The following is a 22,315-nucleotide window of genomic DNA, read 5'->3' as shown; positions in this document are numbered from 1 at the left end:
GGTACACAGAGAAGCGGGGATGCGGTGCGCTGTGGGGAAGGGGAGGAGGGGAGCCTGGGGGGGCCACAGGAAATAACTCCGAGGGTGTGGGGAGCTTGGCGGGCCACAGGAAATAACTCTGCTGGCTGCATGCGGGCCAGGTGTTTGAGACCCCTGAACTAGATCATGTTGGTCCCTTCTGGCCTTAGACTGTATGAATACCTCTTAGAATCATAGAAGATTAGGGTTGGAAGAGACCTCGGGAGGTCATCTAGTCCAACCCTCTGCTCAAAGCAGGACCAACCCCAACTAAAGCATCCCAGCCAGGGCTTTCTCAAGCCGAGCCTTAAAAGCCTCTAAGGATGGAGATTCTACCATCTCCCTAGGTAACCCATTCCAGAGCTTCACCACCCTCCTAGTGAAATAGTTTTTCCTAATATCTAACCCTACTTCAACATGTCCTTTCTGCAGTGGGGGGCCCAAAACTGAACACAATACTCCAGATGTGGCCTCACCAGTCCCGAATAGAGTGGACTAATCACTTCCCTCCATCGGCTGGCTATGCTTCCACTAATGCAGCCCAATATGCCATTAGCCTTCTTGGCAACAAGGGCACACTGCTGACTCATATCCAGCTTATTGTCCACTGTAATCCCCAGGTCCTTTTCTGCAGAACTGCTGCAGTCGGTCCCCAGCCTGTAGCAGTGCATGGGATTCTTCCGTCCTAAGTGCAGGACTCTGCACTTGTCCTTGTTGAACCTCATCAGATTTCTTTTGGCCCAATCCTCCAATTTGTCTAGGTCTGTCTGGACCCTATCCCTACCCTCCAGTGTATCTACCTCTTCCCCCAGCTTAGTGTCAACCGCATACTTGCTGAGGGTGCCATCTATCCCACCATCCAGATCATTCCTCTTACTGACTGCAAAATGGGTTTGAAAGTAAAGTTTGTCATTATTGTACATTTGGCATTTTAAACTTCTTGCTGGAGGTAGCTGTCTTGCTGAAAGATATTATTTGTGACCCTGGAAGTGTGGGAGCCCAGAATAAGAGTATGATTGCAAATCAATTTGAACCCTGCCTTTAATACTGGTAGGAGAGAAGAAACACTGCCAGGTTTAATATTTCATTAAAATTTTTAATTTTTAAACACTGAAGCTCTCTCTCTCTCTCACTCTCTCTCTCCTCTTTAATGAGAATTAAATCAAAATGGGGAAATATTTACAGCATGAAACGGTATTGCATCCAAAAAAGCTACAAAAAAGTTGTATCCCCCACCCATCACAGGATTAGCTTAAAAATCATAAGTTTAAAAAAAAGCCAGTAAATTCTGGATTCTTTTTATTTGCCTTCTGGTATTTAGGGTTCACATGTTCAAGCTTTTCTCTGGAACTATGGTCCATGAGGACTAGAAACTTGCTTTTTTTTAAAATGAAAGCTGAGATTCTAATGAAATCATATGACTCCAGAAGCTGGGACTTTAAGAAAACAAAAACAAAACAAAACGCAAGATATCATGAGAGTTGGAAACACTGCTGAACCTCGGGCTTCCTACTTCAACTGGGCCCAAATTCAGAGGTGACCTATGCAACAGTAACCACTAGAGCTAGTGGATAATGAATCCTGTCTTGTGAATGGCTACTGTTATCATGTATATATAGGACCTCTTACTGTATTTTAGTGCTTTTACCTCACTTCCTCTGCCAGGTACATTTCTGCTAACTCTCTCTTGTGCCCTCCCATTGTGTAACTTATACCAACGTTAATATCACCTTGGAATTTCACCCTTAACATCATTTTTCAGAAAGACTCATTAATGGTGATTTTCATTTACCCTACACATGATTTTGTATGCATTGAATATTATTATATTGGTTTGGTAGCACCCTTGCTTAGATTCACATAGGTTACTGAGGGTGGAAAAAAACATTTTGGACATGTATGATCTTGTAATATTTACAATAAAAGTAATTTTAAAAAACAACCCACATTTGGTTCTACTTTATAAATGAGCTGCACAAAGCAGGCAGCATTTGCTTGGAATGGGCATATGCAGCACGTTAAATTTTTAAATGAACAAGCCACCTGGACTGACTCATGAGATTCCAATTAATAGGAAAACTATTTCTTGATGTCTGATCCAAGAATATCACATTAAACTGGTTTGATGATGCTAGCTGAGAACAAAACTCAATGGCTTTCTCAGTGAAGACCAGTCAGCATGGGGAGCCTAAGGATATTTTGAAAGGAAAAAAAAAAAGAGTGTCTCTTGCCTTTTCAGTCACACCAACCACAAGTAGATGCAGAAAGCTCACAGTGATGCCATGTCTGCAGCTGATAGAAAATTTTCAATTTTCATTTTTTGGATGAAAATATTCAAATTTCAGTGAGTCCACCCCATCAAAATTTGCAAAAAAGATTCTTTAAATTTTTTAAATGTATAATGTTTTTGAAAAACTAGGGAAAAAATCAACAAAATATTCATGAAAATTGATAATTTTCCCCTACCATCACTAGTCATGTCTACCTAGGCTCAGATCCTCAAACATAGTAGGCACCTAACTCCCACTGAAAACAGTGGAAATCATGTGACTAAATACCTCTGAGGATCGGGGCCTAGCAGTCAGTGTGACTACAATGCAGCAGTTTGTTGATAGCCCCAAGAAGGACAGAGACAGCTACTTTGGCACAGAACATCCAAGCATCCTCCATGAGGATGCCAGGGCATGCACAGGCAGCAAGAGCTTGCCGGACTGCATTCCCGGCACGAGGAATCCATTATGATGCATTGCCCTGCACAGACAATTAGAACCTGCATTGTCCTATAGCACGGGTTGGGCATCTCCACTACAATGCTGGGCACTAAGGCTGCAGCTGCACTGAACTTTCAGAAATTCTTCCATTGTTCGGGTAGCACCAACGCAGCGCTGGCAATTGCTGGAATGTGCACAAGCGTTTTAACCCTATGTCATCTATTTCTGCTTGCAGAGGGTCTAGATTGTCTCAGCAGTTAGGCCGAGCATTCTACAAGCCAGGCAGACTGAATTTCCCTTTCACTTAGGACGGGAGGAAACTCGTACTGCCATGACCTGTGCTGTGACTGTTCTGTGGAGAAACAGGGGGCTTCCGTCTGTAGAGCTGTAATAATTTGCATACCTCTGGATGTCTCAATGTGTGACATGCTGTTGTCATTGAACCTGAGCACCACCCATGTACTGTGAACTGAGTTCTGCCCTGGGCAGCTTTCTGAGCATGTGTGTTGTTCACATGAGTTCCATCTTGCAGGTGCTCCTTCTGGAAGTTTTTCATTGTGTACCTATCACCTTCATCCTGTCCCTGTTTCTTCATTTGTTGTTGTCATGGAGTCACCGGGCTGATGCTCTGAAACTACTCCAGATGAAGCCAGTCAGGACTCTGGGGTAGCATGCCTCCTCTCTCTGAGCATACTGTCGCCAGGGCAAGAAGCTTACACAGCTTCGACTTTCCCTGGCTCTGACCTCGGTGCATTCAGCATCCCGTTTCACACCATGCACTTCCTGCAGTGAGTCCGCCCAGGCGGGGCTCCTGGGGAAGCCAGAGTGCCCTGCACCCCAACTCCGCAGTCAGCAATGACTCTCAGCCAGCCAGTAAAACAGAAGGTTTATTAGTCGACAGGAACACAGCATAGGACAGAACTTGTTAGCACAGAAATCAGTGACTTTCAGCCAAGTCCATCTTGGGGAGTCCTGGGCCAGAAGCCCTGGCCTCCTTCTCTTCCAGTCCCCCCAAGCAGACTGCCAGCTTCCAGCGACCTGACCTCAGACACCTTTTTGTTGCTCCCCCTTGTCTTTGTCTCCCTTCTCGGGCAAAGAGTCACCTGGCCATCACTTGGTTTCATCCCCCTCCTGGGTCTCAGGTTACGAAGGGCACCAGTCATAGCATATGTGCAGGCAGCTGGAGCAACTTCACCTGCCCCAGAGGGCTCAGCCAAAGTCACACACCCCTATTCCCCCCACCGAGGTACTGGTGCAGCACACAGGGAAACTAGGCACACACAATATGCGTGCAAAACGGTAAGACTCACATACAACATAATAAGGGAAAATCCCCACTTTGTCACAGTTGTCCCCAGTGCTTCGCTGACTCCTGAGACCTGTGGTCCCTCCTTTATCTAATCGGGCAGGCCTTTTGTTATTCTGGTACACTCTGCCCCCATTCCAGGAATTAAATAGGCGGCCGCCTTTCTTGCACATTAATTCATGTATATTTTTGCTACAGAGAAAAGGATGCTGAAAAACTTCTGTGGTTCATTAATATGTTTTATTTCCTGCTAAAGAATGCTTCCTGGTAATGTGATGCATTTACCCTCAAACCATGGCAGTATATATCATTTATTCTATCCTGGGACTAGCCTTTTCCAGTTAATACAACAGGGAGTTAAAATTAAATCAGATCCCAGTGATCCCCATTTCGATGCCTTATCTCCCTTTGACACTTTCAAACTTGATTACAGATAAAAGGAATTGGTTGAAGGTCCTGAGAATAATCAAGACTAGCTCCTATATTGACTAGGCAGCTAGAAGGAATACAGGATCAAAAGATTCCAGTGCATCCATAGAATGAATTAATCTCAGCCAGCATTTAGGGTTGATGAAATATCAGTCCCACTCCTCTGAGGAACAAAGTCATAACCCTACAGTTATTAAAGGCTAAGAAACCGTGCTCTCTTCAGTAGTTAGTTTAGCAAAATGAAACTTTGAGTGCAAATTAATATAATTGGATGCAGTAGGCTCATAAAGAATCAAATATAAAAAGTTTTGATTTGCCAGATATGGTGCTAAAGCAAAACAACCAGTTGTATATGTACTGTAGTACTGCTAAGTTGTAAAACAGGAAATAACACCGATACGAGAACAGGGGAGTCAGGGCGAGGGGTGCCATGAGTGACTAACCCAGGAGTTTAGAGGGAAAAGTAAATCCCAATTAGGGGATGAAGCTTGGTCTTGTGGCTAAAGAACAAGGAGTTAGGAAAAGGACCCAGATCTCCTGACTCTGCCATCACGGACTTGCTCTGTGACCACTTACTCTCCTGGTGCCTAACTTTCTCCATCTGTACAATAAGGATAATAGCTAGTGCACACGGATGTTGCAAGTGGTGAGAGTCAGGACAGAATTTGGCTCTTAATATGTTTGTAAAACGCTAGGAGAGCTTCAAGTGGAAGACACTATAGAAGTCAAAAGTATAATTACTATTCCCTTTAGCCAAGGCTTACCTCTGTCGCCAGGTTCAAAGCTAGCCAGAAGAGATTTGCAGACCATAACCACAATACCTTAATAATTTACATATAACACCATGTTTGGTTTCTACTTCAGTCCTGTCTAGTTTACTTTCATCTCAATGTAAAGCAGAACAATATGAAATCTGACAGATTTAAAGGCACAGGCAGTGAAGAATGCATATTCTTTCCATGATGGATGGCAAACCATAATTTAATCTAATGCTGCCTTAATTTTTTTTCTTGATAAACCAGTGCCATGGTGTTATTTTGCAAGCCAGGCCGTAGGAATAACAGCAATAGGCTAGACCAGCCCTGCTACACAGAAAATCCTTTCTACGCCGATAGAAAGTACAGCAGGAACATTCAAACATTTCCCAACTAAGAACCACTTTGGAAGCTTGCCAGGAGCCTGAGGGCCAGGCCAAATTGCATGGAGTCGAGCAGCTTGCATCTGTCCATACTTTTAATCCCTGGCATGTTGAAAGTACAGGTCCCACCACACAATGCTGCTTCTTGATCTGAGCACCATGGGTTCCACCACAAAACCTCAGTTTGTGTATTTGGCACATGGACAACAGTTCGGCCAGAGCTGAAGTAAAGGATTAATTAGCTAGTGTCTGTGCAGCCCTTTTAAGATATAACAAGGCAACTAAGCGTGAAGGACCAGAGTGCTCTATCAGTTACTCCAATATAAATCTGGAGTAAAAAATAAACTACTAAAATTTTCTGTTCTGAGAACAGAATTTGGCCCCAAGCAGTCAGAAAACTTTCCCTCTGTTTAACTGGCAAACTTCAAATATTCAAATACTAGGCAATTTTACATTGTCTCTCGTTCCTTTTGGTATTGCTAACACACCAGAGTCTCATGCAGTAGATCCCTCAAGATCTTCTACCTTCAGAAGCATAAAGTTATTTGCCTGATGTTTCTAATGAGGCACCTATTTCATTCACATTACACGAGGCTGCACCAAGTCACGTACTGTAAATTCTGCTAGTCACAGAGAATATTTTTGAGATCCAGGGCTCTCTTGTCACTTCTGACGAGAGAGCAGACAGAACCAAATTCCATTTAGTGAAAACATTTACAAGGTTTTGTGTTCGTTCCAATGTGGGATGAAACCCAATTTCAAAATTTCAGAAGAGGATTGTCCTCCTCCAGCCAGTTCTACTTTCCACTACACTGAAATGCAGAAATCACTATAGTGACTGAGATATCTAGGATCTGCAAGCAGCAAGTGATCTGTCCTGGAAGATATTGCATAGTATTTCTCTAAGCACTATTTATTGAGGATGATAAAGTAACCACTCCATTCCATTGCAGACGGTCTGTGTGGGAGCTGGCTTTATGGATTGCTAAGGTGAACAATAAGCCAGCATGGACAGCAGATCAGTTCTGACTGTTATACACAAAGGAACAGGGTTGTTACATTTTTAGTGTCTTGCTTAGATTTCTCTCTGTGTGCGGTGTGTTTTTACCCCCCAAGAGTTGCATGTGCTTTAAAAAAGTATATAACATTTTAAGAGCTTTCCATGACAGATTTTATTAGTGATAATTAATAGCTCACCCTGGCATGACATGAGTAATTCACATCATCAGTACTGCATTTAATTACATTTACAATCAAAAGCAAAGTTTTGGAGCTGCTGCCAGGCGCATTCCCTGAGCTGTAAATATTTTGGTTGTCAACCAGGAAGTGAGCGAGGAGTCAATCAGCCCATACTCAGACCCAATTGCAGCAGGAAATAAATGGATGTTTTCACAAAGACCTGAGTGGTTCAGGCATCACAACACTGGCAGGAACATCCTAAAGCGGATGATGCCAAGGCAGAATGAGTCATGCTCCTATGACCCTCTGCACTGGCATTTTAACCAGAATTATGGAGATGGTTCTCTTAGTGTAAGTGCAGTCAGAGAGAAAGAGAGAGAGAGAGAGACGCTGTTGAGAGGGAGAAATTCTAATGAAGAATTCTGCCTGCTTTGCACCTTTGTTCGCTCTGGAATAAATTTTTCAAGCATGGGTGCCTGGGTCATGCCCACACAACGTAGGCACAAAGCAGATAATTGTACACATAGAACATGTTTTTATGTGCTCAGGATCCTGGTGTGCACCTGCTCTTTGAACATCTATGGGTATATTTTATAGGTCCACCTTACACATGTATATTTGGAGCACAGTCCCCTTCATTCCACTCAAGTCCACAGAATGGGCTCAGCAGTATGCTACCTTTCTCGGTGGAGAACCATGTACACTACCAAAGCTACTATAATACGGGATTCATGTGATATCATGGTAGTTCCCTGAGTGTGGAATAGCACACGTGGGTCTCGTCTGTACACATGTATAGAGCTGGGGTGGCTCAGCATCTATGAAAATGAAATCGGACCACTTTTATTCAGGTGCCTACATTTGGATTTTGGCACCTAACTTTAGGTGCTCCAGTCTAAAAAAATTAATCTACGGCCATTTACTATATGATAATTTGGCTGTTAGCATATATTTGGGGCTATTTATCACCGATTCTACGTCATTGCTAAGTGATGGACAGGATGTGGAAATAAAAATCTGCAATCCCTTCAAGTGCATCGTCATGCTGTGTATTGTAACTAAAACTGGGTATTCATGGAGCAATGGTATTACAGGGATCAGAGGAAAAAGTAGACAGAACTTCTTTCCTTTATTTCACCAGGTCGGACTGCCAAAATCAAGAAGTGGCAAGGAGATTGAACCCAGAACCATGGGTATGAGACACATATCACAGCACCTGGGGAAAGGTCTGCTTATTGTAGTGTGGTCAACAGTTGTGACGGGGCAAGGCCAGATGGCTCTAGGAAAGTAGTCTTATTGGGATCCAGGAAGTGGGTGGGTAAAACCCGCCCACTGCTAAAGGATTCCCCCCCAGCCTAAGGGGGGGTCCACAGGACTTGGAAAACCAAATAATTATGGGGGACAACTAATGAACAACAGGGACAGGAGTGCGGTCAAAGGGTCAAAAGAAGGGAACCTGATGGGGACACTGAGCAGAGAACCCCGGACAGCGCCCACTGCTCCTCAAAGGCGTCAAGGGAGTCAGTGGACTATAGGAAAGTAGTGGGAGATAGATATATTAGCTCCAGGCTAAACAAATCCCTGGTACCAGGGTAAGTGAAATGGCAGCTGCTCCAGGTCAATGAAGACACCTGGGGCCAATTAAGAACTTTCCAGCAGGCAGGGAGAATGCTAGGTTGATTGGGACACCTGAAGCCAATCAGGGGCTGGCTGAAACTAGTTAAAAGCCTCCCAGTCAGTCAGGTGGGGGTGCATATCAGGAGCTGTGGGAGGAAGTTGTGCTGTTGGAGAGACTGAGTAGTACATACCATATCAGGCACAAGGAAGGAAGCCCTGAGGTAAGGGTGAAGTGGAGCTTGAGGAATTGAGGGCTGCTGTGGGGGAAGTAGCCCAGGGAATTGTACATGTCATGTTTCTAAAAGGTCAGCTACCATAGCTGATATTATTAGGGTCCCTGGGCTGGAGTAGAGGGTGGGCCTGGGCTCCCCCCCTTTGCTCCCTGATTAATCACTGAGACTGGGAGACAACAGAGACTGTGCAAGGAAGGATAGCTTCTCCTCACCTCCCTTGCTGGCTTATGATGAGAATGGCTCAGTAGACTGTGACCCTTGTCTCTAGAGAGAGAAGGGTTACGTGGAGGGTCACAGTGAGCCTCTGAGGCTAGCGAAATCTGCCAGAAAACGTGGGACCCACGGTGGCAAGGACAGAGCTTTGTCACACAGTCTATCCCCTGACTGCTCTGCCTAGGCCAGGTTTCAGACTGTGTGGAAACAGTCATGCCAGACTGTGTGGTAACACGGTCAATATGAGAGTTAAGAAACAGAACGACAGGATCTGTCTATGTCCAGCAGCTTCAGTAAGTCATTTCAGCTATGTCTTATCTCTCCACTGCAAGAGATATTACAATCATGTGGTCAGTAGCAACATTTATTGTCTGATGGAAGTACAGCCATAAAATATATGCTCTTCTTTTACTGAGCAGCAGAGTAAATGCAGGTGGCAAGCTTGCTTAATGTGATGGGACATAAATCACCGGTATATCTACAGGCTAAAGTCACTTGTGCATTCCATTCCCTGTTTTTCCATCAATTTCATTTATTTTAAAGCTTTTTTTTAAGTCAGAGCTAGGGCTGCATCTTTGGTCTGCTAGCTGCACTATCAAAATCGAGCAACCCTTAGGTACAAACAGAGAAGACTCCACTCAGACAGAGGTAAAGGACAAGTAAGGAAGCCCAAAAGCAAATCTTGCAAACAGTTAAAAAGAAAAAAAAAAAAAAAGGTCCTGTTATTTTAAGAGAAGGAATATTTGGAAAAGTACCAAACAATTTCTTAGGAAAAGGACTTTATCAATAGACATGAAGAACAACTATTGAAGGTCTGATTACTGTGGAATTACACTGCATAATACAGATTACAAGTAGCTTCATTATTCCCATTAGAACCTTTTTATCAGGGTTTAATCATATTTATCAGTTTTTAACAAACTTCATATGCCTATTAGTTTGGATTATATACTAGGAAAGGCTTTTATTGATTGAGAAAACAGAGCCAGTATTGTTGAATCATCTATATACAGAGACATGAAGGAAAGTGTCTTATTTACATTGGTTTGCAATGTGAGCACTACACTTCATTCAGTATCACTTACTGTAATAAGCCTTTGCAAATGGGAGTAATTCTAATGTGCCTTTGAATAATAGACAGTGATAAGGATGGGCAATGCCAGCCTATTCACCCCAGTGGCAATTACTGCATAACATCATTAAAGAAAGATTAAAAAAAAATTCCCCAGTTAATTATGTTTAATTCATTATTAAATGCAGCTCATTATTGTTGGAAAGAAGACCATTTAGCAGCCATCAGTTTTGCTAATGTTTGCAGTTTTTCTGTATTGGACAGAAAGTGGCAGTGAAGAAAGAATTTTTGGATATGTTTTTATTCTCCCCCCGCCCCCCCACTACCCACCCATACACATGCATACACTTTCCTGACAGAGTTTTGAGACAAAATCATGTAACTAACAACCAAAATCTTCATTTCATCATAAAACTAGGGCCCTAAGTTCTTTGCTTCGGGAAGTAACATCTCCTTCTCCTCGTGAGATTTTTAAGTACTAGAGTCCTGATTCACGAAACTATCCCTATTCAGGACAGGACTGCTTACATCCCATTCAGTTCTGTGGGACTTAACCTTGTGCTTAAGTTAAGTACGTGTGAAAGTGCTTTCCTGAACTGGGGTCTATATTTGCCACTGAATTTGCAGAATCCCCAAAATGTTACTGCTTCAGTTGTTTTAACTTTCTCTACTAGGACTGAAATACAGAGGAGAATATGGAACCTAGCAAGAGAGAAGGGACTTTAAAGCCCCAATATTTAACCTTATGACTACAATGGGGGGTATATTGTACATCTTGGTTGCAGGATGTTGCATCCTTGAGGTATTTGAGGTGATACTATAAAGTGCTCCACTTTAGAAACTCCTCAGTTGAAGGTGTTTGGGGACTCGGTGTATAATACCACATTAATGTTCTTCTGAGCTCTCTGGCTGGAGTTCCAGTTTAGGCCTCGGTTTTGTTTTTATTTAATCCACATTGTTTCCAGTGTGAATTTCCCTCAGGTAATGAAAGGAATTGCTGCCAAAGTTAAGAAAAGGGGGGGAGGGGAAGGGTGCCATTCACTGTTGGTATGTCGCCGGCATGTTAATACTATTGGACACATTTGCATTCTACTGGCTAGCCTAGAAAAGATGCTGCAGTAGCTTATCCAGAGATCCCAATAATAAGATCTAAAACCGAGACATAAAGGCAACCAAACATGTGAACCGAAAAGCTGTCTGCTCTCTGAATTCCCCGTTTTCTGACTGACTCATCAGTTTGCCTGTGTGTGATATTGCCACAAAGTGTCACTGCTCATTAAAAGGGAAGATGAAGTACAGGGACTAGGTGTCAGAAGGCTTGGGTTCTGTTACCTGTTATGCCACTGACCTGTCGTGTGATCTTGGATAAGACACATCGAGCTGTGCCTTAGTTTCCCCATCTGACAATGGAGATAATGGTATGACTTGCCTCCCTTTGTAAAACACATTGAGATGGAGAGATGCAAAGTGCTAAATCAGTGCTGGATATTATTATATGTAGTAAGTAGTAACCTTGTTGTTGATGCAGTACATAGCAGGATGCAGTCTATTTATTAACAACACTTTTATTTGGGGATTTCTAATTATTTAAATTAAGTAAGCCTCAGAAAACTCCCAGAAGGGAAATGAGTAACGTTTTTACCATAGACATACACAGATGGGCAGCTGATTAATCACTAGTTCAAACACACACAGCGAGACAATGGCAAAGGGTTTATAAGGTGCCCAACAATGTAATGTGTAGGTACGTGGTGTCTGACTCCTAGCCTACTCCTCTCACTACTGGACCACATTAAGGGTATGTCTAGACTGCAGTCACTGGATATGACTTCAGCTCGAGCTTTAATCTCACTAGCTCAAGTCCCAAAGTGTGTAGTCTGAATTTCAGTGAGGGCTACACAAGCCCACCCAGAATCCTGTGTAGTTACTCATGGAGCCAGCCTAAGCTGAAGTATATGCTGCCACGGTTTCACTGCTCTGGGACTCAAGCTAGTGACATTAAAGTTAGCTTGGGTATGTCGTCCTGAGCTGCAATCACACTGTGATTGCAGTCTAGACCCTTTGAATGTATTTGAATATGTTCAGCTCATCTCTATATGATCTTTGGTGCGTTTCCCCCCCCACCCCCACTGAACTTACGGAACATAAGACAAGGAACTCTGCCACCACAAGATAGCATTTGAGTTGCCTAGGGAATGCAGATACACCGTTTCTATTAATATTAATGAGAACTGGACATTCACAGCTGTTAGACAGCTCTGAAAAATCTCAGCCCTTAGCTCTTTTCTCCAACTCTCTCTCCTCCTATGACTTGAAAAGAATAGACTGAACTGAAAAAAAAAGTGCATTTCTGGCTCCAGTATGGAATTCCTCAACATTTATTTGTTCAACCTTTACATTTAAAACAATGCTGTCACATCAACACCTGCATCATACCGCCAGTCTGTAGCGAACATGTGAGACAATGTGGGTTAGGCTGAGGAGCCAGGAGCTCCTGAGTTCTCATCCCAGCTCTGTCACTGATTTGCTGTGTGGCCTGAGGCAAGTCACATAAACTTTGTTTCCTCGTGTAAAATGGAGATGGTAGTAGCACTAACCCAGCAGGGGATGAGGGTTATTCCTTTAACTGGACATTGCTTTGAAGATGTAAATGGCCTTCCAGTGAATAGTACAATGCTCAGTACCTTGAAGACTCTGGCTCTGAACATAGGTCTGCTATGTCATTCACCCCTGGTTTTCAGGGCCCCACTCCTAAGGGCAAAACATCAGCTCCACCCCAGTCTTCCAAATTCTGGTGGATGCTCTCAAAACATCTGTAAATGTGATCTACCTACCTCTGGAAAACCATACATTTTGTCTGGAAATACAGGAGCTAGGTAAATACTGGAGCTAGACCTATACAAAAAGGACATTCCAATGATATACCTAAGATATATCAATGATATTTTCATCCTCTGGACAGAGAACTTAAACTCCCTCATAGATTTCCACTGTAACTTCAACAAACACCACCCTCCATTAAACTCTCTCTGGAACACTCCCTGACCAGCATTACCTGGATACCATGATCAGCTTCAACAGTGGAACCCTAGACAATTATATACAAGAAACCCACAGATCACCACACCTAACTTTATAGATCCAATAACTACCCCCAAACACACCAACAAATCTGTTATCTACAGCTAGGCACTCAGATACCACAGAATATGCTCTGAAGAGACAGTTCGGGATGTACACCTTAACATGCTCAAAACTGCCTTCATCAAACAAGGATACTCCACCAGAGAAGTCAATCACATCATGGAGCAGGCCACCCAGATACCCTGAGATAACCTGCTTCAATACATAAATAAAACACCATCCAACTGAACACCCCTAAGTTGTCACCTACCACCCCACACTGGAACCCATAGGGAGTATCATCAAACCTCTACAAACCATACTCGTTGGGAAATCTTTCCTGAACCTCCTCGTCTGACCTTCAAATAACACCCCCAACCTCTCCAAGTTCATCATCAGAAGCAAGCTCCCCACAGACCAGGACACACCAACTCAAAGCAGCACCCTATCCTGCTAGAACATCAGATGCAAAACCTGCAGACATAGCTCCACTACTGCAGTGATCACATGTCTTTCAAGATCCTTGGGTCGTACACATGCCTATCACATGGGGTGACCAGATGTCCTGTTCTTATAGGGACAATCCCGTTTTTTGGGACTTTTTCTTATAAAGGTGCCTATTACCCCCCACACCCTGTCCTGTTTTTTCACAGTTGCTATCCAGTCACCCTACTATCACAACATGTGTAGGGTGACCAGACATCCCGTTTTTAAAGGGACAGTCCCATATTTAAGCCCTCCTGTAGCTGTCCCAACTTTTTCTTAAAAACAGGCAATTTGTCCCGTATTTTCTGTCTCTCCCCCATCAGTACTTGCAGGTCCTGCTGCTGGCCGGATCCCTGCTTGCCAGCTGCTTGCCTACCAGCAGTGAGTGGCGGGGTGGGGGAAGAGGGTGTCCTATGGGATGATGGGGGTGGGCGTGCAAGGCTGGTGGTGGGTCAAAGCTGCAATGCACGGGGCTGGCTGCTCTCCTTGCTGGTCCATCAGCACAGCCCCTGCTGTGTGCTGGCTCTGGGCCAGCAGGGCCCCATCCCGTTTCTGGCCGGCACTGGCTGCATTGACTGGTGAGTGCGGGTAGGCACCAGGTGGGCAGGTGAGGGTGGGCAGGCACCAGGTAGCAGCTGGTTAAGTGTCGCCTCTGCTGCCCACCCATTGGGCTTTTATGTGCTTCCCCTCTTGCTGTCCTCTTCCTGCTTTTCCCCTTCACCTCCTAACCCTGCTGCTCCTCCATATCCCCCCCTACACGTGGCACGTCCTGCTCTCAGCGCTGTGTGGAGAACCGGCCCCTGGTCAGCACGCTCAGCTCACCAACAGCCTGGCCAGCAGGCTTCTTCCTTCCCCCCACTGCCTCTGGTTGGGCCGACGCTCTGGAAAAGCCCAAGACCCTGTGGCCTGGGGTGCCAGCCAGGAGGAGCTGAGCCCTGCATTTCCGAAAGCCCTGCACAGTGCTGGCACAGGGGAGCCTCTCCGCCCCTCAGCTACGCTCGGGGGGGCGGGGGTTGCCTCAGGAAGATGCAGTATCAGGTACTAGGAGAAGCGGGTCTGTGCCAGGGGTCCAGCCAGGCATAGAGGGTGGAGGGAGCCGGGCAGGCCACATCGATCCGTCACCCCCCAACCACAACCACCGTGTGAGAAAGGTGTACGGGCGTGTGTGTGTCACCTCTCTCTGTGTGAAACCCTAAGGCCTAAGAAGGTAAATAAAAAGAATCCAACTATGCAGTATTTCTTTTTAACAGGGGCTCAGTCAACTTGATGTTAATCTGAACATTTGTACTGCATCGTTCTGATTGATTGCTGTTGAACTCGCTTGAATATGAGTAATTTTACCAGGTGTCCCATATTCAGCATTGGGAAATATGGCCATCCTAAACATGCGATATACCTCATCCGGTGCACTACATGCCTCAATAGCAACTATCACTACGTTCTGGAATGAACTCACAGAGGAAAATGATAAAAGACAAAAACACTGTATCATCTGTGGGTGAGCACTTTTCACAAAGCGATCTCTCTATCTCTGACCTCTCAGTCCTCATCCTCAAAGGAAACCAGCACAACACTTTCAAAAGACAAGCCTGGGAGCTTAAATCCATAACTTTGCTAGACACTAAAAATCATGGACTGAATAGAGACACTAGATTTATGGCTTATTACAACCATCTATAACCCACTAACGATCCCCACCTTCACTTCCTTTTCTCACTATGACTGGAGAGGTATTAACGGGTATGCCACTTCACCTTGAATGGTCCCTTAAAATATGTGTTAACTACTTATGCTAAACAATCTGTTCCTCCTTGTGTTCAGTTGTGACACAAGTTTCCCAGACCTGAACAAGAGCTTTGAGTAAGCTTGAAAGCTTGTCTCTTTCCAACAGAAGTTGGTCCAATAAAAGGACCATGCCTCTCTAATATCCTGGAACCAACACAGCTGCAACAACACTGCATACAACAGTGCAATGATTAGTTGCAATCTATTCCACCTACAGCCCTATAGTGTTCATTGCAGAGAACCTGTCAACTTTAAAACATAACTTATTCCCAGTCATTATGGCCAACTTGACAATAGAGGCTTGGGAAGTATAAATGAAGGAAAGGCTAATAGAACAATTATTAACAGTTATAATGAGTGAGGAGAGGATTAGAGCCAATATTAGAGCCAAAAGTTTGCAATACAGTGATATAATCACCTGAAATATTCACACAGGGATCCCAGAGAGAGCATGAAGGAACTGTGCTGTTGTGGGAAAGACTGGCTTTATCTGATACAATGAGACAAACCCTGAATTCCTTGCTCCGTTTTTCATTCTGCCCTTATTCAGCCAAAGCTGTCATCAAAGTCACTGGGAGCTGAGGTGCTAAGCAGTTCTCAGGATTTGGCCTAATGTGATTTCACAATTATTGAGCTAAAGAAATTGTGCCGGGTGATGACAGATTATAAAACAGGCCCTTGATTTGCCTTGCTTTAATTAAGATAATGAGACACGGAAGGATGATGCGCTGTGGTTCCAAACAGCAAAAAAGAAAGATGAAAAGTAATTGCATTTGGAACAGAAGAGATTCTACAGAATTAGGGGTTTGGGGAATAAGACCTGGCAAAGGTAACATGTACACTCTATTTATCAGAACCAAAAATAGACAGAAGAGGATTGGATGGCTTCAAATTTTCCATGGCATACAGAGCCTTATGCATCTACATCACAGATTCCAATCTAGCCTGTCATTCCCATCTGATAGCTGTTTGGGGGCTTGTGTGAAATGAGCTAACAGATCTCAGTTCAGTTCCTAGGGGATACTTCTCTCAGATCAAAATCCACCATCATAACCAGCACTTATTGGTAGTGGTAGTGAGGTTGAGGACTGAATAAACCATAGAGATCAAGCTCTCCACTTGGTCTGCACCATAGCACATTGTCCATAGAATTTTTTTTTTCTTTTTCTGAGCCTAGGCTGAGCTGTGCAACCAGTGGGGCTGTTCAGATCTTAAGACAGATGTTATCCGTGACACTGGGTCCTGAGAAAAAATGTGTGGAACATCCTTAACAATGGATCAGTTGAAAATATTCATGGATTCTACCAAGTGTCTACATGTGGAATGTGCATACTCACAGGAATCCAGAGATCTAATTCTAATGCCACAGTACTACAAAGATACTGACTGCTGAAAATATGATGCCCATCATTCTCATGTGATAAGAGTAGTTCTGAGGCATTTAATGAGGGGAAGTATTGTGACTAGTGGTTAAAAACAAGAAACTGATGAGTTGGGAGACCTGGGGTGAAACCTGGCCCCACTGAAGTCAATGGGAATTTTTCCATCAACTTCAATAGGGCCAGGATTTCATCCATGGGTTCTATTTCTGAGTTAGCAATTGATTTACTATGCAAGATCTTGAGTAAATCTCTTAGGCCCCAATTCAAGAAGGCACTGGAGCACATGCCAAACTTTAAGAGTGTGAGTAATCCCATTCTTATTCAACAAAGCGTTTAAGCATCTGTTTTTGTCCATCTGATTATAATTGAACTTAAACACATGCTTAACTTTAAGCCTATGTGTAAATGCTCTGCTGACTCAGGCCTTAATCTCTCTGTTACTCCCAGGAGAATACTCCTTACCTACCTTTGTACCAATGCAGCTGCGCCGCTGTAAGATCTCTCTTGTAGCCGCTCTATGCTGACAGGAGAGAGCTCTTCCATTAACATAATTAAAGCACCCCCAATAATTGGCAGTAGCTACTGTTGGCAGGAGAAGCTCTCCCGCTGACATAGCACTGTGCACACTACCACTTATGCTGTCAAAATGCTTGTTGCTTGGGGGGGTGTTTTTTTCACACCCCTGAGCGATGTAAGTTTTGCCGACATAAGTGCTAGTGTAGACATGGCCTTAGTGTAGACACTTACATAGTTAGATCGACGTAAGCTGCCTTGTGTTGACCTAACTCTGTAGTGTAGACCAGGCCTTAGGCTCTTGAAAGCCCAAGTAAAATGCATGCCTAGTTCCAATAGTGCAGTGATTCTCAAAGTTTTTTACTGGTACCCCTTTCACATAGCAAGCCTCTGAGTGTGACCCCCCCACCATCAATTATAAATGCTTTTAAATATATTTAACACCATTATAAATGCTAGAGCCAAAGCGGGGTTTGGGGTGGAGGCTGACAGCTCACAACCCCCCATGTAAGACCCTTGCGACCCCTTGAGGGGTCCTGACCCCCAGTTTGAGAACCCCTGTAATAGTGCCTTTGAACACCTCCTCCCTCCCTTTACACTGTACCTCAATTCCCCATCTGCAAAATAGGGATCATAACTAGGGCCCTTCCAAATTCACAATCCATTTTGGCCAATTTCATGGTCATGGGATTTAAAAAATCATAAATTTCATGATTTCAGATATTTAAATCTGAAATTTCACAGTATTGTAGATGTAGGGGTCTTAACCTAAAAGGTCGTTGTGGGGGGGTTGCTAGGTTATTGTAGGGGGCCGTTTCCGGTGTTGCCACCCTTATTGCTGGAGATGGCGCTGCCTTCAGAGCTGGGTGGGCGGAGAGCAGCAGTCGTTGGCCGGGAGCCCAGCTCTGAAGGCAGAGCCACTGCCAGCAGCAACACAGAAGTAAGGATGGCACGGTGTGGTATTGCCACCCTTGGTTCTGCGCTGCTGCCTTCAGAGCTGGGCTGTTGGCCAACAGCTGCCACTCTCCGGCCACCCAGCTCTGAAGGCAGTGCAGAAGTAAGGATGGCATGGTCATAGGCGCTGACTCCGTGGGTGCTCCGGGGCTGGAGCACCGACGGGGAAAATTGGTGGGTGCTCTGCACCCACTGGCAGCTCCCCGCCCCAGTTCACTTCTGCTCCACCTCCTCCCCTGAGCTCTCTGTGCCCCACTTCTCCCCTAGCTCCCAGTGCTTATTGCTGCGAAACACCTGTTTCACTGTGGCAAGCACTGGGAGGGAGGGGGGAGGAGGGGAAACGTGGCGCGCTCCGGGAAGAGGCGGGGCTGGGGCAAGGATTTGGGGAAGGAGTCCAATAGGGGCAGGGAGGGGGCAGAGTTGGGGCAGGGACTTTAGGGAAGGGGTTGGAATGGGGCAGGGCAGGGGCAGGAGGGGGCAGGACAGGGGTGGAGTCGGTGCGGGCCCAGGGAAAAGCACCCTCCGGCACCGGGAAAAGTTAGCTCCTATAGGCATGGTATGGTATTGCCACCCATTCTTCTGCGCTGCTGCTGGCAGGGTGTTGCCTTCAGTGCTGGACACCTGGCCAGCAGCCACTGCTCTCTGGCCACCCAATTCTGAAGGCAGAGCAGAAGTAAGAGTGGCAATACCACGACCCCCATACAATAACCTTGCGACCCTCCCACGATCCCCTTTTGGGTTGGGACCCCTGTTTAAGAAACACTGGTCTTCCCCATGCAATCTGTATAGTACGGGGTAAAAGTACAAAAAAGACCATATTTCATGGCGGGGGGGAGATGAGTTTCATGGTCTGTGACGGGTTTTTCATGGCCATGAATTTGGTAGGGCCCTAATCATACCGGTTCCCTACCTAACACGGTGTTGTGAGGACAAGTACAGTAAAGAATGTGAGGCACTCAGATATTATGTGATGAGGGCCAAAATAAGTACCTAAGACAGATGCATATTATAACATCATATTATAACAGCCCATCATCCTTGGCTCACTTAAATGGCCACCCCGAAGACTCTCTTCTTTCCCAAGCTCCCCAAACTAGAATAAATTAATAAACAAACAAATGTTTACAATTATTTAAGGTCACACCTCCCTCTGAGTCTCCTAGTGTGTCATGCCTCATCTGGACTTCTTCTAAATGTGAGCTTTTCAGGCCATGGTCTTCAAGACCCTGTCTTGTATAGCTCTAAGAATATTGTTGATGCTTCCCTAAAAATAATATATTGGAAAGGAATTGGTGTTTCTGCATTTACCATATTGCAACAAACACTGGCTACTTTCCCTTTATCTTTTTCAATACACTTCTTTGGATAAATAGACTCATTAATCACATACTTTCTCTCTCTGCAAAATTGTTTCAATGGTAGCACCACAGAAAAATTTATTCAAGGAAATCTAAATGCTATGCTAGAATATAAATGAAGGTAAATTCCAAATGGGTCTTTACACATATGCTGCATAATTTAGCAGTGCTATAATTAATTCAGATAGCTTAGTTTCACAAGGAGTCCTTTAGCAATGTAATTAAACCTATCAGTGATCAAATCTGGTCTGACTTCAACATTAGAACTGAACTCAGATACAGTCTCAATAACAACAGGTGGAAAAGCAAGAGAGAGTTTAGATGAGAGAGGTGAACCAAAACTCAGCATATGCCTCCTTAATAAATATGCATTTAGCTTCTATTCCAGTGTGACAGTCTTACTTACTTGTCTGATATTGTATTTCTATGCGGTTTTTATAGGCTGAATCCCAAGGCCATAATTTATTGACATTACTTAATAAATCTTTAAAAGGCCAAGGGAGGCCAACTTAATAAGAAGGAAGCACTTCCTCTTTATTTGGCTTTGTTTGAAATCAGTTGCTTTATGCTTGATAAAATTTAAATGACTAATTATTACTTGATTTCCCCTTTCCCTTTGATTTGTAATCAGTGCTTTCAGCTAATGAAATTCCCATTCTCCAAGTACCATTACAGACTCAATCCTATTCACATGAATAGCCCTTATTTATGCAAGTAGCCCTGTTGACTTCAGAGCAGAGATAAATGTTTATTCATTAAAAAATTTATCTGACAAAGTTGCCTTTTTTCTGTTGCAAACTGCCTATAGACAGATCAGAAAATCCCCAAATATGTTCATTCTTCAGAATTATTTGTGAATTTTGTCAGTGAATAATTCTTGGCTTGCAGATTGAATATATGCAATGAAACAGTTTGTTAACACATTTTGCTATGCTGGTTAGTTAATTAAATCACAAGGCATTCCTTTTGTTCTCCAGGTGAATGATTTAGGTAACTAACCAACACCACCGTGAAGCAAGAATTTTAATTTCAAATGTGCACTTTGAAATTTGCTTCTGGAGGCTATTTGAACATTCAGGCTTGAAATTCTGTTTCCACAAAAATTCCATGAAGAGTCCTTAAATGCTTGAATGTTTTACTTGAGGGCATTCTGTGCCAAAAAAATTAAAAAATTATGCGCCAAAAATTTAAAATTCTGTGCACAATATTTTAAAATTCTGAAAAATTCTGCAAATTTTACTTGTCAAATAAATGTGGACGTTACAGCATGGCATTGGGGAGCACAGGCCCCTGGCTGCACAGAGGTGGGAGATCACTGTGCAGCTCCTCTCCCCCTGGGATATGGACTCAGCGGTGAGGCTGCACCCAACCCTGATACAGTGCAAGGATGGGGCCTGCCCCAGAAACACCCCAGGGCCCTGCCCCTCCATGCCAGATGCACCAGGTGTGGACAGGCAGCCTCAGCAAGGCGGGATCCAAGTTTGGAAGGCTTAACATGGGGAGATCCAGGTGTGGGTTGAGAGAGTTCTGTGTGGGGCAATCTGGGTGCAGGCAGCTCAGTGGAGGATCTGGGTGGGGAGGGTATCTGGATGCACAGGGGCTTGTTGAGGGGTTCTGAGTGCAATGGTCATTGGACTTTGTACGGGGGGCCAGGTGAAGGTGGTTGGAGCTCAGTGTCAGGGGGTCTGGGTATGGAGGGGGGATACAGCTCAGCAGGGGGTCTAGGTATGGGGGGTCCAAATGCTGGGGGAGAGGGGCTCAGTGTGGGGGGAATCCAGGTGTGTCTAGGTGGGGTGGGGTTCCAGGTGGCTCATCAGGGTGGTCCCGGTGCAGGGAGAGTGGGAGCTCATCAGGGGGATTTCTGAGAGCAGGGGGGTGAGTCTTGACAGGAGGGTCTGAGTATGAGGGGGTCTGGATGCACGGGGGTTGGGCAGATGAGGGAGCAGCTCCCTGTACAGAGATCCCTCCCCCTGCAGCTGAGGAGCAGTGGGCGCAGGAAGCGGGGATGGGGGAGTTTGCAGAGCTTTCTGCAGCCAGGAACAGAAATTTGTGGGTGGGTCTGACCCAGCCCTGGATGCTGTGCAGGGGAAGAGGAAGTCCCATCCTCCTCAGCCCAGATTAGCAGCTGAGCCCGGCACATGACTGCTCTTGTGGCTTCCCTTTAGAGTGTCATTCTGCAGGAAGTCAAATAAATTTGTGGGGGACATAAATTCTGCTCATGCACAGTGGTGCAAAATTCCTCCAGGAGTAATGTTTGTAGAAAGCCATCGGATACAGTTGCAGATGTAGCCAAGTTGTGATCTGTAGCGTTATCAACAGTAAATATTTCCTACTATTTGCTCAGCTCCCTCAAATATAGTTTGCCTCTCAATCCCTGCATGCAGCTAATTGTGAAGCTAAGTCCCTTTGTATGTAGTCTGATGCCACTCTAGTCATTTTGCATTGTCTTTAATTACTTATACATGAGCCCAGACACATTATGATGGATGCATGTAAAAATTAAAATAAATGCACAGATCCATCCTTTATACACCAGGGTCACAAAATGCCCAACCAACCATGGTTTAAGTCAAAGGTGCCACATAAATTCAAAGTATTATTATTCCTGCATTCACACTCATTTCTCCTGGAGCCACTCCATCAATTCCTTGGGTTACTTAATGATTGGAATTTTAAGTAGCCAGTGTAACCCTTCATCTTCCTGAAAGGATTTCAGCAGGTAATGTATCCTGATGAACATCTACCATCAAAGAGCTTACACCTCTCTGAAATGTTGAACAAGCAGCCAAAGTGTTGTT

The 22,315-nt window shown here is 44.5% G+C and overlaps 1 protein-coding gene across 1 annotated transcript in view; it reads right to left on the bottom strand.

Annotated features, from left to right (window-relative positions):
- The window catches only part of KCNB1 (potassium voltage-gated channel subfamily B member 1), a 190,894-nt gene that overhangs the window by 52,804 nt on the left and 115,775 nt on the right, over nucleotides 1-22,315 (bottom strand). The window lies entirely within an intron of this gene.

Source organism: Eretmochelys imbricata, chromosome 13, assembly GCF_965152235.1.
Source record: "Eretmochelys imbricata isolate rEreImb1 chromosome 13, rEreImb1.hap1, whole genome shotgun sequence".
Lineage (NCBI taxonomy): Eukaryota > Metazoa > Chordata > Testudines > Cheloniidae > Eretmochelys > Eretmochelys imbricata.
The sequence above is the reverse complement of the archived record's forward strand: the minus strand, read 5'-3'. Positions and strand labels throughout refer to the sequence as shown.